This window comes from Protopterus annectens, chromosome 11.part0 (genome assembly GCF_019279795.1).
Source record: "Protopterus annectens isolate FY-2018-M chromosome 11.part0, PAN1.0, whole genome shotgun sequence".
NCBI lineage: Eukaryota > Metazoa > Chordata > Ceratodontiformes > Protopteridae > Protopterus > Protopterus annectens.
The window spans coordinates 1,101,373,082-1,101,387,099 of record NC_056745.1 but is presented as its reverse complement, the minus strand read 5'-3'; the positions used below and the strand labels follow the sequence as shown (position 1 = coordinate 1,101,387,099).

The 14,018-nt window shown below is 40.1% G+C and overlaps 1 protein-coding gene across 4 annotated transcripts in view; it reads left to right on the top strand.

The window, feature by feature from the left end:
* Nucleotides 1–12,144, top strand: part of PTPRO (protein tyrosine phosphatase receptor type O) — a 1,723,724-nt gene extending 1,711,580 nt beyond the window's left edge. For all 4 annotated transcript variants that reach the window (XM_044088440.1, XM_044088442.1, XM_044088441.1 and 1 more), the window contains one exon: nucleotides 10,331–12,144. The gene's annotated coding sequence lies outside the window, so the exon portion shown is untranslated. The remainder of the gene's footprint in view (nucleotides 1–10,330) is intronic.
* The last annotated feature ends 1,874 nt before the right edge of the window (nucleotides 12,145–14,018 follow it).

Sequence of the window (14,018 nt, the reverse complement as noted above, 5' to 3'; positions counted from 1 at the left end):
TCCTAGTAGTAAGTTTTATTTTTTAGTAAGTGAAAAAATAGCACCAGATCCCAGGGGAGGTCACTGGGAAGCTCTACTTCAATATCGTGAGCTTTTTTGGCAATTAAAATTGGATGAAAGTAGAGCCCCTGGGCTGAACGGTAATATTAGTATTTCTAGTGTCTTAAAACTGAGGTCTGCTAAACTATGAGTAGTAGGTAGTTTTAAATTGAAATTGTGCGTTATATGTGTTTTATTATTTTTGTATAAAAAATTTTTGTTTCATTAAATTTCGACATTTTAAAGCAAGAAAATGTTTTGACAGATTGAAAGGTTGAGGTTATTAATATTCATGAGTTTAGTGACGTGTTTTGATTGGTTCATGAGAAGTTTTAAATATGGATTAATGGTTGGTACTGATTGTTCTGATGAAGTCTGTCAATGAACCTTGTGAAAGCGCTTAACCATATCCATTTGGAGCTGGTCTCTTCCTTCTTGGCACTTCACGTGATGTTTTTACTAGTTTTTCACTGATTTTTTTAACATTCAAATTATGCTAAATGTTTGGACATGTACATACTAAAGGAGGATTTATACTCAGTGATCAGCCAGATGAGTGCAGATTCCAGTGGAAAGATTATGTCCCTGGCCAGGACACTGTACCCTTATTAATAAGCTGCGAAATAAAAAAGCACTTTCTTGCTATAATGAATATGTGGTGATCAAAGGACAGTTCATTATCTACAGAGGCTACCAAGTCCCTAAACATTGGCTCAGTTTTAAGGGCTGTATTATCAATATGTTAAATACAATGGATTTCTTGTTATATATTTATTGGCATTTACATTTAGTCCATGCTTTTGACATCAGCTATTGGTTTGGGAATGACACTCTTGGAGGATCTTGGCATCTTCTGGGGAGTTTATGATGACACCAAGTTTGCAGTCCTCTGCAAATGTGGTCAGCCAAAAAAACCTTAACAATAACTTTGACCTCTGAGATGTACATGCCAAAGAGGAGTGGTCCAATGACTGAACCCTGGGGTACACCGCTAGTGCCATTTCTTTTGGAGGATCCTAATATTCTGGGTTCCATTTGTGAGACAGTATGTTACTAATGAGTTATATAGGGATTAAATTTTAACTGGGAGAGTTTATCTATGATGCCAGAGAGTGGGCTGGACCCAAATGCCTTTGCAAGGTCTATATATTTGGTGTGTACTCCTTTGTTCTCATCCATTGCTTCAATACCTTCCCAAAATCAAGCAGGTTAAGTAACCAAGATCTGCCCTTGACAAATCTAGTCTGGCTTGGGTCATTAGTTTGTAGGTTACCTATGTTCTTATTTAATTTCACAGTAGTCCTTTCCATAGCCATAGAGATAAGGTTGGTCAGGCATAATAATCTATAATTTCCCAGGTCTGCTGATGCCCTACCTTTGTGCAAGGAAATGACAGCTCCTGTCTTCCATTTGTCTGGCACAAAGCTTGCTTGGAGACTGACATTGAATACCATCTGTAGGGGGTCTGACAGGTCATTTTTCATAGAAGCAGTGCTCTCGGCCTTGGATAGTGCCTTGAAGACTTGGAGGGAGTGTGAATGTGGATGTGAGATCGGGGAATGTAGGAGGGGAGAGGCTGTGAAGATGTTCTTCGTGTTTCACTGTTGCAGTCATTACATTTGGGTTATCTGCTTGCAGGTTGCCCTCAGTCAGCCTGATTAACAAAGTCTTGGGTCCTGCATCAGTTGCTGTCCCTTCTTCAATGACGTCAGGTCATCAGGGGTATAAAACTTGCAGCCGATGCCATTACATCAGTCTTTCTTGCCGTGCAGTGCCCGAAGCAGAAGCAGTTCACAAGTGCCAGTCAGCCGACTCCTGAAATTTAATTTTCGAATTTCAGAATAGAAGTCTTCAAACTAAAGCTAAGTACCCCGTTGAGGAAACATTTTCTTGCTCCTTACCGATGTCAGTAAAAGTTAATAATTGCATTACTTGTGGAAAGCAAATACCTCATAAAGATTTTCATTCGTACTGTATTTCTTGCCTAGGCCCTGACCATGACATACCTCGCTGTCGGTTTTGTGATTTATTTAATCAGCGCACTATCCGTCATCGGTATATTTTCGCCTCTAAATATTTCGGTTCTCGGTTTAATTATCCAGAAATGTCATCGGTTAGCCATCTGACTACCAGGATTCTGAACAAATGCAAAGGTAAAGACAGATACAGGCCGCCGAGATCCAAAACTGCAAAGGATGCTTCTCCTAAGCCAGTTGCCAGTTTGCCGGTACTCAGTGAGGTGCTTTCGCAGCCCCTGATACCCGCTACTTCTGATTCACAGGCCTCTACTGAGACCCATTCGGAGTCCGGTATGCCACGAGATGCTTCAACTATGGAACCCGCGGATGTCTCTACCTTGGATGGGTCCGGAGTTGCTGTGCAGACACCGGCTTCTGAGGGTGTATTCAGGCCTACGGACTTGCATATTAAACCGGCGGCTCCTTCTTTACTTAGGCCTAAATCTCGATCCATGTCTAAAAAAATGACGCCAAGGCCACATGCTCAGGCCTCTATGCCTAAAAAACAAATTATAAAAATGGCTGACAATCTAATAACTCTAATCAGGGGTAGCCAACCCCCCACCCCCCTTCTAAGAGGCCTAGGACTGAAGTTGATTATGAATCTTCTGATCTTGATTCTGTTTTTTCTGACTCTTCTGACAATCTGGATTGGCCCTTACCTACTTATGAGGATTCTGATGCAGAGGACTCTATTCAGAGGATTTTTCTTTTGGCGAAACCTTACATACTCTAAGGGTGCATTTCCACTGGGAAAGCCAGGATTTTTCTGATTCAAAAAAGAGGCTTAGGGATTTCCTTCTACCTCAGCATAGGCCTTTAGCTATTCCTCCTGTACTAGACATTGTTGATGATGCTTTCTCGGAATCTAGTTTGGCCCCTGATTCCCTGCCTCCTGCTCCCAGAAAACCTGACAGATACTACAGGGTCCCTGAGTCCCACAAGTTCCTTTTCAAAAATCCTATTGCAGATCCAGAGACTATTTCACTGGGGCCCAAGGGCATTAAGGCTTCTACTGCTAAAAATCCTACCCCTACTGATAAAGACTCCAGGGTGCTGGATAGATGGGGAAGAAGGTTTACACTTCTGCAACCTTGGCCATTAGGGCTTTAAACTGCCAGTTTCATATGTTAAAATATCAGCAACATGTTATTGGACTGCTTAAACAGAAAATGATGTTGATTCCTGACTGTGTGGAAAATAAAGAATTACAAGATTTAATGCATTCTGCCGAACAAGTTGGAAAACATACTTTGCAATGTGGTTTTGATTCATTAGCGGCCTCTTGCAGGGCTGCTGTTACTGGGTCTGTGCTCAGAAGGCATGCTTGGCTTAAGGAGCAATCTTTGCCTGATCATGTTAAAGCTAAATTGTTGGATGCTCCTTTAAATCAGGACCGCCTGTTTGGCAACAAGGCTGAGGAAGTTCTTGATTTTTTACAAGTTCAGCCTCCTAGATTTAGTAGGCACTGGCACTCTAAGAATTGGTCCTTTCCAGCCCCCTCCAGGTCTTCTCAAGCCAAACCCAGACACAGCAAAAACCCCAGGTTTCAGTCCCAGTGGACACACAGAACTAAGCAGTGGGGGGCCTTCATTTCCAAATCTGGGAATAATAAGACTTCCCCTTATGGTAAACTGTCTCAATGACTTCCTTTTAAAATTTCCAAGCACTTATCAACTGACTGCCCCTTTCGGGGGAAAGACTGCTCTTCATGCAAAGAATTGGGAACTCATTACACAGGACAAATGGGTTTTAAATATAGTGTCCCTGGGATACAGATTTCTCTTCCACACGTTGCCAACACCAAGTGGGTGGCTGGACCTACCCCCAAATCAGTGGGCAGAAGCCCAAAAAGAAGTACTTTCTCTCTTAAGCATGGGGGCTATTCATCTGGTGCCAGAAGAGGAAAAGGGACAAGGTTTCTACTCAAGACATTTCCTGGTACCCAGAAAAGACAATTCATGGCGTCTTATCCTGGACCTGTCTACTCTAAGCACCTTTTTGGAGATTCCAAAATTCAAGATGCTGACTCTTCACCAATTACAAAGATGCCTGGTTGGCAACACTAGATTTAAAAGAAGCATACATGCACATCCCAATCAGGGAATCTTGCAGAAGATACCTACGCTTCAAAGCAGGCTACATGCACTATCAGTTCTCTGCACTGCCCTTTGGCTTATCTGCTGTGTTCAGGGTATTCACAAAGTGCCTAGCTCCAGTTATTGCATTTTGCAGGCAAAGAAATATTCAAATATACCCATACCTGGACAATTGTCTAATTCAGGCAGAAAGCCAGGACATACTTTTGAATCATCTGACCTTTGTAATAAGGGTTCTAACTTGTCTGGGGTACACCATAAATGAAAAGAAATCACACCTGGTACCCTGTCAATAAATTATATTCCTGGGAGCAAGTTTGAATACAACTTCCCAGATGGCTTACCTCACGCCAGAAAAGCAAATTCATTTGACAACCTACTTCAAACAAGTGGCCACAAAAACCCTGCTGTCTGCATGACAAATACTGCAAGTCTTGGGGTTCATGGCCTCCTGCATTCTTCTAATTCCATATGCAAGACTGCATATGAGGAAACTACAGTGGTATCTAAAAAACCTAGAAACAATGAGTCCTATCATACCTTGCCTATTCCTAGCGTTCCTTTGGTGGGCAGAGGCCTGCCACCAAAACAAGGGACTACCTTTCACACCACCCCCTGCCTCCCAAACCCTAACAACAGATGCATCAGACTATGCATGGGGGCCTCACCTGGCAGGGAAGTGCATTCAGGGCAAATGGAACCCAAGTCAAATGCACCTGCATATCAATCAAAAAGAAATGTTAGCTGTATAGAAATGCTCTGACAGCCTTCAAGGACCACAATCTTCCAGGACAACCAATGGTAAAGACGGACAACACCACTGTTATGTGGTACATAAACAAGCAGTGGGGGTACACATTCTTACCCCTTCTGCAGACTAGCCATGGCATTGTGGAACACAGCCTTGAGTTACCAAGTGCACCTACAAGCTCAATTCCTGCCAGGAAAATTAAATACGCTGGCTGACAGACTAAGCAGAAACCTCATGGACACACACGAGTGGAAACTGGAAACAAGGGTTTTCAACATGTTGACAAGCAAATGGAGGAGCACAAATATAGACCTGTTTGCCTCTCCCCAGAACTACCAATTGGACAAATTTTGCACAAGGACTCCCCACAAACAAGCCTGGAAAGTGGATGCTCTGTCATTCAGCTGGGAAAAACCTATCAGTCTATGCCTTCCCCCCTCTGCCTCTGCTCTCCAAAGTACTACTAAAAATCAAACAGGACAAACCAAGGATGATTTTGATTGCTCCAGACTGGCCTCACCAACACTGGTACCCCCTCCTGCACAGTGTGTCACGGTTATCACCATGGCACCTGTGTCAAACTCCTTCCCTGCTGTCTCAGCAGGAGAACCAGATTCTGCACCCTCAGCTTCCAACACTGAACCTTACAGCCTGGCTAATTACTTAATCTCTCTTTTACCATCCCTCAGCAGTGCGATGGATATCATTTTAGAGGCAAGGAGGCCTAGTACTAGCAATTCTTATTCTGAAAAATGGAAAAGATTCTGTGCCTGGAACCAGTCCCAAGGCATGAGCACAGCAGTGCACAATTTACCTCAGATTTTACAATACTTAACTGAGATGCTTCACAAGGGCCTGTCTTTTTCCTCCATTAAAATCCATGCCTCAGCCATTTTAGCTCATTATAACACAGACCCTCCCCTCTTCTCTCATCCACTGCTCAAGCAGTTCCTCAGAGGGGCCAAAAATTTGAGACCACCCAGGAGATCTCCAACCCCAGCCTGGGACCTTAACTTTGTCTTGGAGAAACTCACTCGACCTCCTTTCGAGCCAGCCGATACTGCAGACTTAAAATTTTTTTCTTGGAAAACAGCTTTCCTTTCAGCAATCACTTCAACTAGAAGGGTATATGAATTACAGGCCCTTATGGCAGTGGAGCTTTTCATCATCTTTCATGCGGACAGGGTGTCCCTCAGAACCAATTCATCCTTCATGTCCAAGGTGTTGTCAAGTGTGGCTCTTAATCAGTCCATTCATTTGCCAACCTTCTTTCCCAATCCACAGAATAAAGGGGAATGGATACTGCATTCCTTAGATGTGCACAGACAACTTAGATTCTACTTGGACAGGACTAAACCTCAAAGGAAATCTGAACAACTGCTGGTGGCATTTGCTGCAGGAGCAGAGGGGAAGGCTATTTCAAAGCAAACCATTTCTAAATGGATAAGCCATTGCATTAATTTCTGCTACAAGCACCATGGAAAACCTATCCCCCAGGGGATCAGACCTCACTCCACCAGGGCTGCATCTACCTGTACAATCTTTCTCAGAGGCATCCCTACCAGGGACATCCTAGAAGCTGCTACCTGGAGTTCTGTACATACTTTCACCAAGCATTATCATTTGCTACTTTTCTCTAAATTCAGAGCTGGCTTTGACACTGCAGTCTTGCAGGGCCTTATAGCTGGCCCTAATGCTATCTAAATTCCTCCTCCCAACCATAGCTTTGGGAATCTACCCAAATGTAATGACTGCAACAGTGAAACACGAAGAACATAGTACAGGTGTGTACACTTACCATAAATGTAGATGTTCGAGTGTATTCACTGTTGCAGTTCTGGTTACCCTCCCTCCAGCCCCCTAACTTCTTTTGGCTATACCTCTACTTTCCTTTACTATGCTTAAAAGCCTTTTTGGTTTATTTGCTTTTTTGTTGGAGGTATATCTTTGTGCTTTTATGTTTAATTGCTTCCCATTGGGGGGGCACCTGACATCTGAGGCAAGAAAACCTGATGTAATGACATCGGCTGCATGTTTTATACCCCTGGCGACCTGATGTCATGAAAGAAGGGACAGCAACCGATGCAGGACCCAAGACTTTGTTAATCATGCCGACTGAGGGCAACCTGCAAGCAGATAACCCAAATGTAATGACTGGAACAGTGAATACACTTGAACATCTACATTTATAGTAAGTGTATACAACTGTACTTTTCTGCTAAATTTATCGACTAGTAAATTATCTATGTCCTCTGGAACTGAGTGTGATAACATTTGCTGTTAGCCCGGCACAGTGCTGGCAATTCTTTCTAAATTTATGGCATAGTTAAAGAAGGCTTTGTGGTTGTCCTTTGTGTGAGTGGCAGTGTTTACCTCATAGTTGGCTTTGTTTGATTTGATATCCTCAGCATTACATATATTTTTGTGTGCAGTGAGATTTTTTTTTTCATTTTTTATAGACCCTGTTTATATGGGTTACATAAGAGGAGTTATTCTTGCATCTGGTATTGTGTTTGCTTTTGAGGGGGACTGATGCATCTTTGCAGCTTTTCACATATGCATAGAATTTGGTAGTAAAGGATTCTGCATAAGCAGTGTGGTCATTGAGTTTGAAGTGGATGTTGAATTCAGCTGGGTTATCTCTCTCTTTCAGATTAGCTTTGGCATAATCTCTGAATAGCGAGGTATTGGAGGATACCTCTGGATATAATCTTAAGGTGACTGTGACTGATTTGTTGTCTGATTTGACCAAGAAGGGAATTAAAGTTACTAGGGCACAGAGCTATCCAATATCGGTGAGGTCCATGTCCAAGACTTTATCTCCCCTGGTTGGGTGTGGACTAAATGGTGCAGAGTTTGCATTGATGACATCCAGGAATCTCTGGGCATACCAATCTCTCAGTTAATGGAAGTGTAAGTGAAGCCCCTAAGAGAATGGTATTTAGCTTAATAAATCTGGACTCCATACCAGTTAGGTAGGAGTTATGAGATGAGGGTGGATAAAGACCTATAATTAGTATAACCAAGATGTGATTTTGTTAATGGTAGGTTAGATGTGGAGGAATTCCATATTGTTATCTTGTCCAACTACTCTGAAGCTGAAGTGTTTTTTTTTTTTTTTTAACAGATTTGGAAATACTGCCACCTTTATTGTCTTCATATAGTATGGTGGGCCTGAATGTGTGCTAAGCATTAAAACCCTTCACTGATGGGGTACTCTCAATGGTCTTGAACTAGGTCTCCATAACAATACATATGCAGACATTTTACAGGATAAGGTGTTTTTTGTAGGGAGGGGAATTTTTTGTTAAGGCTCCTAGCATTGAGCAGCAATACTTTTATATTTGTAGGTATTTTGTAGGCATGCAATCCAGAGGATCATTGAGTAGCCTAGCCCATATTCCCTTTTGCCCCGAGCACTGCCTATATAAGTGACTTGCTCAAGGTGACACAAAAATCAAATGATGGCTGAGGGAGTCCAGCCTTGTACCCTATGAACTACAGGTCACAGACTGAACTCTGTGCACCGTCTGCCAGACCCTTAACCTTCTGTGCCAATTGTCAGACTGGTCAGATTCAGTGAGAAGAAAAATGGTTGTTCCATCAACATCAGTTGCTACTTGAGTAATTATGCACAATGTAATTTCACAAGTTATCCTGGTGGCATTACTTGTAAGACAGAACCATAGAAAACACAGTTGTGAAAAATTTACTTTCCACATAGTTTTATATACCAGTAATCATTTATGCTGAGCATATCCTGTCCTTCACAACCCTATGAATCAGAAATGTTTAGCTGTATGCACATGATAGATGGAAGACTTACAGATGTAAAACTGTAAGAGACCACTCTTTAGCATTAAGTGAATAATTTATTTTATTATGTACTTAAAATCAGAACTTAAGTGACTCCTGGCCTCAATGGAGGATTTAGCACTACCTCTGAGTAATAAGGAGGAATCCATGTGTTGATTGCTTTCACTGTCAAGCAGAGATACAGTGCATCTTAGCCTATTACTGCCTTCACTAACTCAATAAACATCAGGGTGCTACTCTTCTTATTGTGAGGAATGCAAAATAAGTCCATTGATGTCTCAGAGTAGTGATTCTGTTGTATCTGCTGTACAACCAGGAGATGGGTCCTGTGTATGAATCACTACATGGCATTTTTTTTCCTCAAAGGAAGGACACAACATTCTATCCCACGGACATGAAGACAATACTTTTACCTGTGGTCCTAGTTGTTATGTTTCAGGAATGAGCTGGAGTGTCATTTAAGGAGTGAGGACTGGATGTGCAATAAATGTCTCCTTGTCTGGGGTGAAGCAGAAAAGGACTGTGATGTGGGAAATAGCAATTCATTCTCACCCCTAGGAGAAGCAAAGGTCTTACATTTAATTTACAAAGCAGTTTCACTCCATCCTTCCAATGCTGTCAAGTCACATCTGACTTGTATAGGAACCCAATAAACAGCCACTGCTATCCACCAATACCTGTCTTACGAATATATACAAAAACGTGAGAGATACTAACCACCCCTATATCATAAGGGACTGTTTTGAAAAACTTTTTCCAGTTGGAATAATGCAGATGATTACTCATCATCAACTCTGACATAATTTTTTATTTATTAATCTGATGTCAGTTTCAGGAAATAGTGGTCTGACTCCAGAAGCACCAATTTCGGCCATTGCTCATGCCAAACGAATAATAAATATTTATAGAGATTTAAACCTTCACATTAAGACATCATATGAACATGTAAATGTTATAAAATACCATAAAACACAGCAAACTAAATAAATACTTTCAGAATATATATAGCTGGTCAGCATTAATGAAGGACTTTCAGACACATTTTATACACTACAAAAAAATAAATAGGACCAGCTGCAAAAAGTCCTAGTATGATGTAATATATCCCTGCAAGACCCTTCCACGGAATTCCAAATTTTATTTAACAGCAAGAAATATGAACTTCAGGTAAACTATCAACAATTATACATGAAAGTAGGCATGTCCAAGCATTGACTAATAGTACAGGCAAAAGGACTGAGACAAAGTGAAACAGATTGAGAGAGATCCGGGGTTCGTAATAAAAGATAGCAGAGCTAAGAGTAAGGTGGGAACACGAAAAGCAGATACAAGGGTGCTGCATGTTATGATAAAAATTTGTATTTACTCCTAAATTCTTATATGTTAGACAATTGCATATGGCATATCTGAGCAGCAAGCAGGAAGCAGTTGGCAGCCAGATGACAGACTGTGTGTGTGTGTGTGTGTGTGTGTGTGTGTGTGTGTGTGTGTGTGTGTGTGTGTGTGTGTGTGTGTGTGTTCTAAAAATTGGAAGTGATTAAAATCTAATGGTGAACGTATTTGGATATTGTTTAATCTATGACCCTTTTTATCTTTTTTAAATGCAGGTGATAAGGCGTGGATTTGCCACATTCCTTTTTGTCATTGTGATGTGTCACTTCCTGAGAAACACTGTACCAAGACAACAATGAACAGAACTGGAATAATTATATAACTATATATATATATGTTTGTGTGTGTGTTGCCAATACATACTCACATAGAAACATGTTTGGGTTACAGAATCAGTGGCAAGATGCTTGGCCTTAATGAATTCACCATTTTTATAGAATTCCACATCAACTTAATATCTCTCTCTCTTGAAATGCTAGCGCAGGTATTCTGCTCGACTAAACAAGATGGCAGCCAAGACAAGAAAGGCAAGCACTAAATTAATGTGTAATGGAAAGCAAAAGTGTGGGGCTCTCTGAGTCCAGCCTCAAAAATCAGTGTTTAAGGTTCTCTGTGCAATATTGCTACCAGCAAAATATAAAGGAAGATGATAGACATTGCTGACACATAATAAAAACAGAACTGTACTAAAGAAGTAAGTCTGAAAGGAAAAGCTATACTTCTGGACAATGTGAAAATTCTTTGGCACTTGTCATGAGCTCAGTCATGACAGAAATAAAAAAGAAAAGAAATTCTGATGACAACAGCCAGATCCTAAAACTGCATAAGTATAGAAAGCGCTATAGTGGTACTGCCCTGGACTGGGACCTTCATCTCATTTAACATAATGAAGAGGTCCAGCTTCATCTACTCAGCTGGCATTGGTGATTTATGTTTGCCTTCTCATAGTAAACATACTGATCTGTGCATGGCATTGACTGCTTTGCCAAAATCTGGATATTCTTTTAAAACTGCTAAACCTTTGTACATACATATGTACATATGGACATGTGTCAGTGTATCTATGCATGTGTGTTTGTGTGCACATTACATTTGAAGGTATTGACACTCAAAATGTGGACTAAGTTTTTCTTCTAAAGTATGTGGGGGGAATGTCTTTGTATTATCACACCTTCTTTATAAATGTAACTTTCCCCAGGGTCAGAACAGTACTACAGTGTGAGCAAATAAATGGAATGCATACTGCATCAGCAATTTTGTTTGTCAACGCATTACTTTTCAGCCTTTCCACAAAATACCAACATACCTAAAATCACATTTACACCCATAGCTACACATAATCATACACTTGCACACACATGAGCGAGCACACTTAAACAATGCATGTACTCATTCACTGGCATTCATTCACTGACTACACAGCATTTACATAACTTTTTAAAAAGTGCTGTCTGCTGGAAAGAAATATTCGTTGAACAGCTAGAGTAAGAAAAAGGTATTATATTTAAGTAAAAAAAAAATCTGTGCTATTGTAATTTCACTGTCATGGTAATCACCTTCACCTTGTGTTATATGTATGTATGCATATTGTACTTGTCACCGTACAGAAGCTTACATTTATTTAAAATGATAGTTTAGGTTGTTCTGTGTTGAGCTACAGCAGATGAAACATTTGGGAGATTAAAAAGCAGTGATAGTGTAATTTCAGAGAAATAATATACAAGTATGTCTTGCACAATTGTTTGATAGTCCATTGTTGTTTACCGTTGGTTGCTTTTGTTTGGATAGTACAAACATGTTAACAGGATTGACATTAAGGATATAATGTTTGTATTTTTGTGGCTTATGCAGATGCATTACCTCTGTCAAATGAAGCCATATTTTAGTTCAGAAGCTACCATTTGTGATTTCATAAATTATGAGACTGGTATTTAATCATATGTAACTCACATGTGTAATAAAATCAGGAGCAAGTATCAGAAAAAATGAAATGTCTGAAGCAAAATAAAAAAAAAAAACGTGGGGCTTATTTGTTATTAAAATTATTGAAAATACATTTGTGGTATTCATACACATTTGGAGAATGCACAGGATGATTGCAAGCTGTCTCACATACTTTGCAATAAAATTCTGATTAAAAACCATAGACCACCCTCCCACTGTTTAGGATCATCACTATTCACCCCAGACATCAAGGTTCAAGAGTGACCCATGCAAATGCAGTACCCAGTAGTAGGTGGTCTATGTAAATGATCTTCCCAGTGAGCAAGCCAATTAAAGTACTTGCAAAGGAATTCATATACACCACAACTACACAAGTCGATGCCAGAGCTAGTAGGCAGAGGTATTAAGATTGCACTATGCTCTTGTGGTATACACGCACCTATGCTTAATCTGTGCAGGGTGAATTGAAGCCATTTTGGCCTGCAGAGATAGCAAATGGAGCTTGTGAACAAGAGTGTGAGTGTGTTTGTGACCATGTGGGACTGGGGCTGTAAATGTCTGTGTGTGAGTGCCTATTTTTCTTGCTGGTATGTTTGAGTGATTACACACGTGTGTAACCATGCTGTACAGGGGTGTTAATGTCTTGTGTGTGAGTACCGGTATGTTTGTGTGTGCATTTGTCCCCGAGTATGGAATGTTAATGTGTGTAATCTTCTTGGTACCTCTGCTGCAGTTCAGATTTGTACATGCCCCACTGCATGTTTTTCTCAGCTGCACAGTGGAGTGATTTCTGCTCATAAAAGTTTGATGCTGATGACATATTACTGTTCAGGGAATTTAGATAATTATGAACTGGTCCATGGCAGTGTAGCAAAAATGTTCTCATTGGTGTGGAGTGATTTGCATTGCAGTACTACTTTCTATGAATCTGGCGATTATTTTGTTTAACATTCTCCTTCCAATAAGTGTGCCATGAGATAAGGCATTGTACAGTTGTTCGTATCTTTAAATGTTTAAAAATTCTATTGGAAGTTATAATAGCTAATTTGGAAGTTATGATCTTGTTTAGCAACACTCCAAAATTTAGATACAAGAGACTATTAATCTGCATTTTAAACAGAAAGGCAAATGTCTGAAGAACTTAACTCCTTTCTTCATAAATGCTGTATTCTGAAAACCATACCCATAAACTGATTTCTGTCCTCAGAGAGAGATGTATTCTGGTAAAACAAAAGCACAGGACTTGATATGACTGATAAATGTTCTCAATGGTCTATCCCATTTTGAGTGATTGTCTCATTTCATTTTTCAGTACATCCATCTCACACTGATGAGACTTATTCAGAACTGTCAAATTTTAAAAAAATGCCATATAACAACTGAAATTATTGATGAACCAACTATAATCCATCTTACAAAATGACTAAACCATCTATAGATGGTGAACATATTAAAAACAATGCCTTAAATATGATAGTAGAAATATATATATATTATTTTAAACGTGTGCAAAATGGTGCTAAAAACAGGCAAATAAAAAGAGGTCAAGGTGAATAAAATATCTGTAAATAATTGATATAAAAATGTTCTTTTGTAAGTGTCCTCAGCTTAATACTAATAGGGTCATTCAAACATGAGGGACTGTTAACCTTCAAGTTAGCTGCCAAAGCTCTTTAAACTCAAGCAAGTTATCAAAGTCTTTTCCTCTGATATAAAATTTCAGTTGCTGTACAGCAAACAATGAAAATGTCTTAATGGGCTGGTATATGGCTCTAAGATTTTACAGGGCATTATTGCATTTCTTTGATCAACCAGAACCCTCCTTAATATATACATATGGGTCTACTTTATTTACCTGAAGAGCCACATCACCGAATTTCAATTCACTGAGATGACAGGAACGAAAAACCAGAAGACCAACATCCCGAACACCAATGTTCCACTCAAGGTAAGTAACCG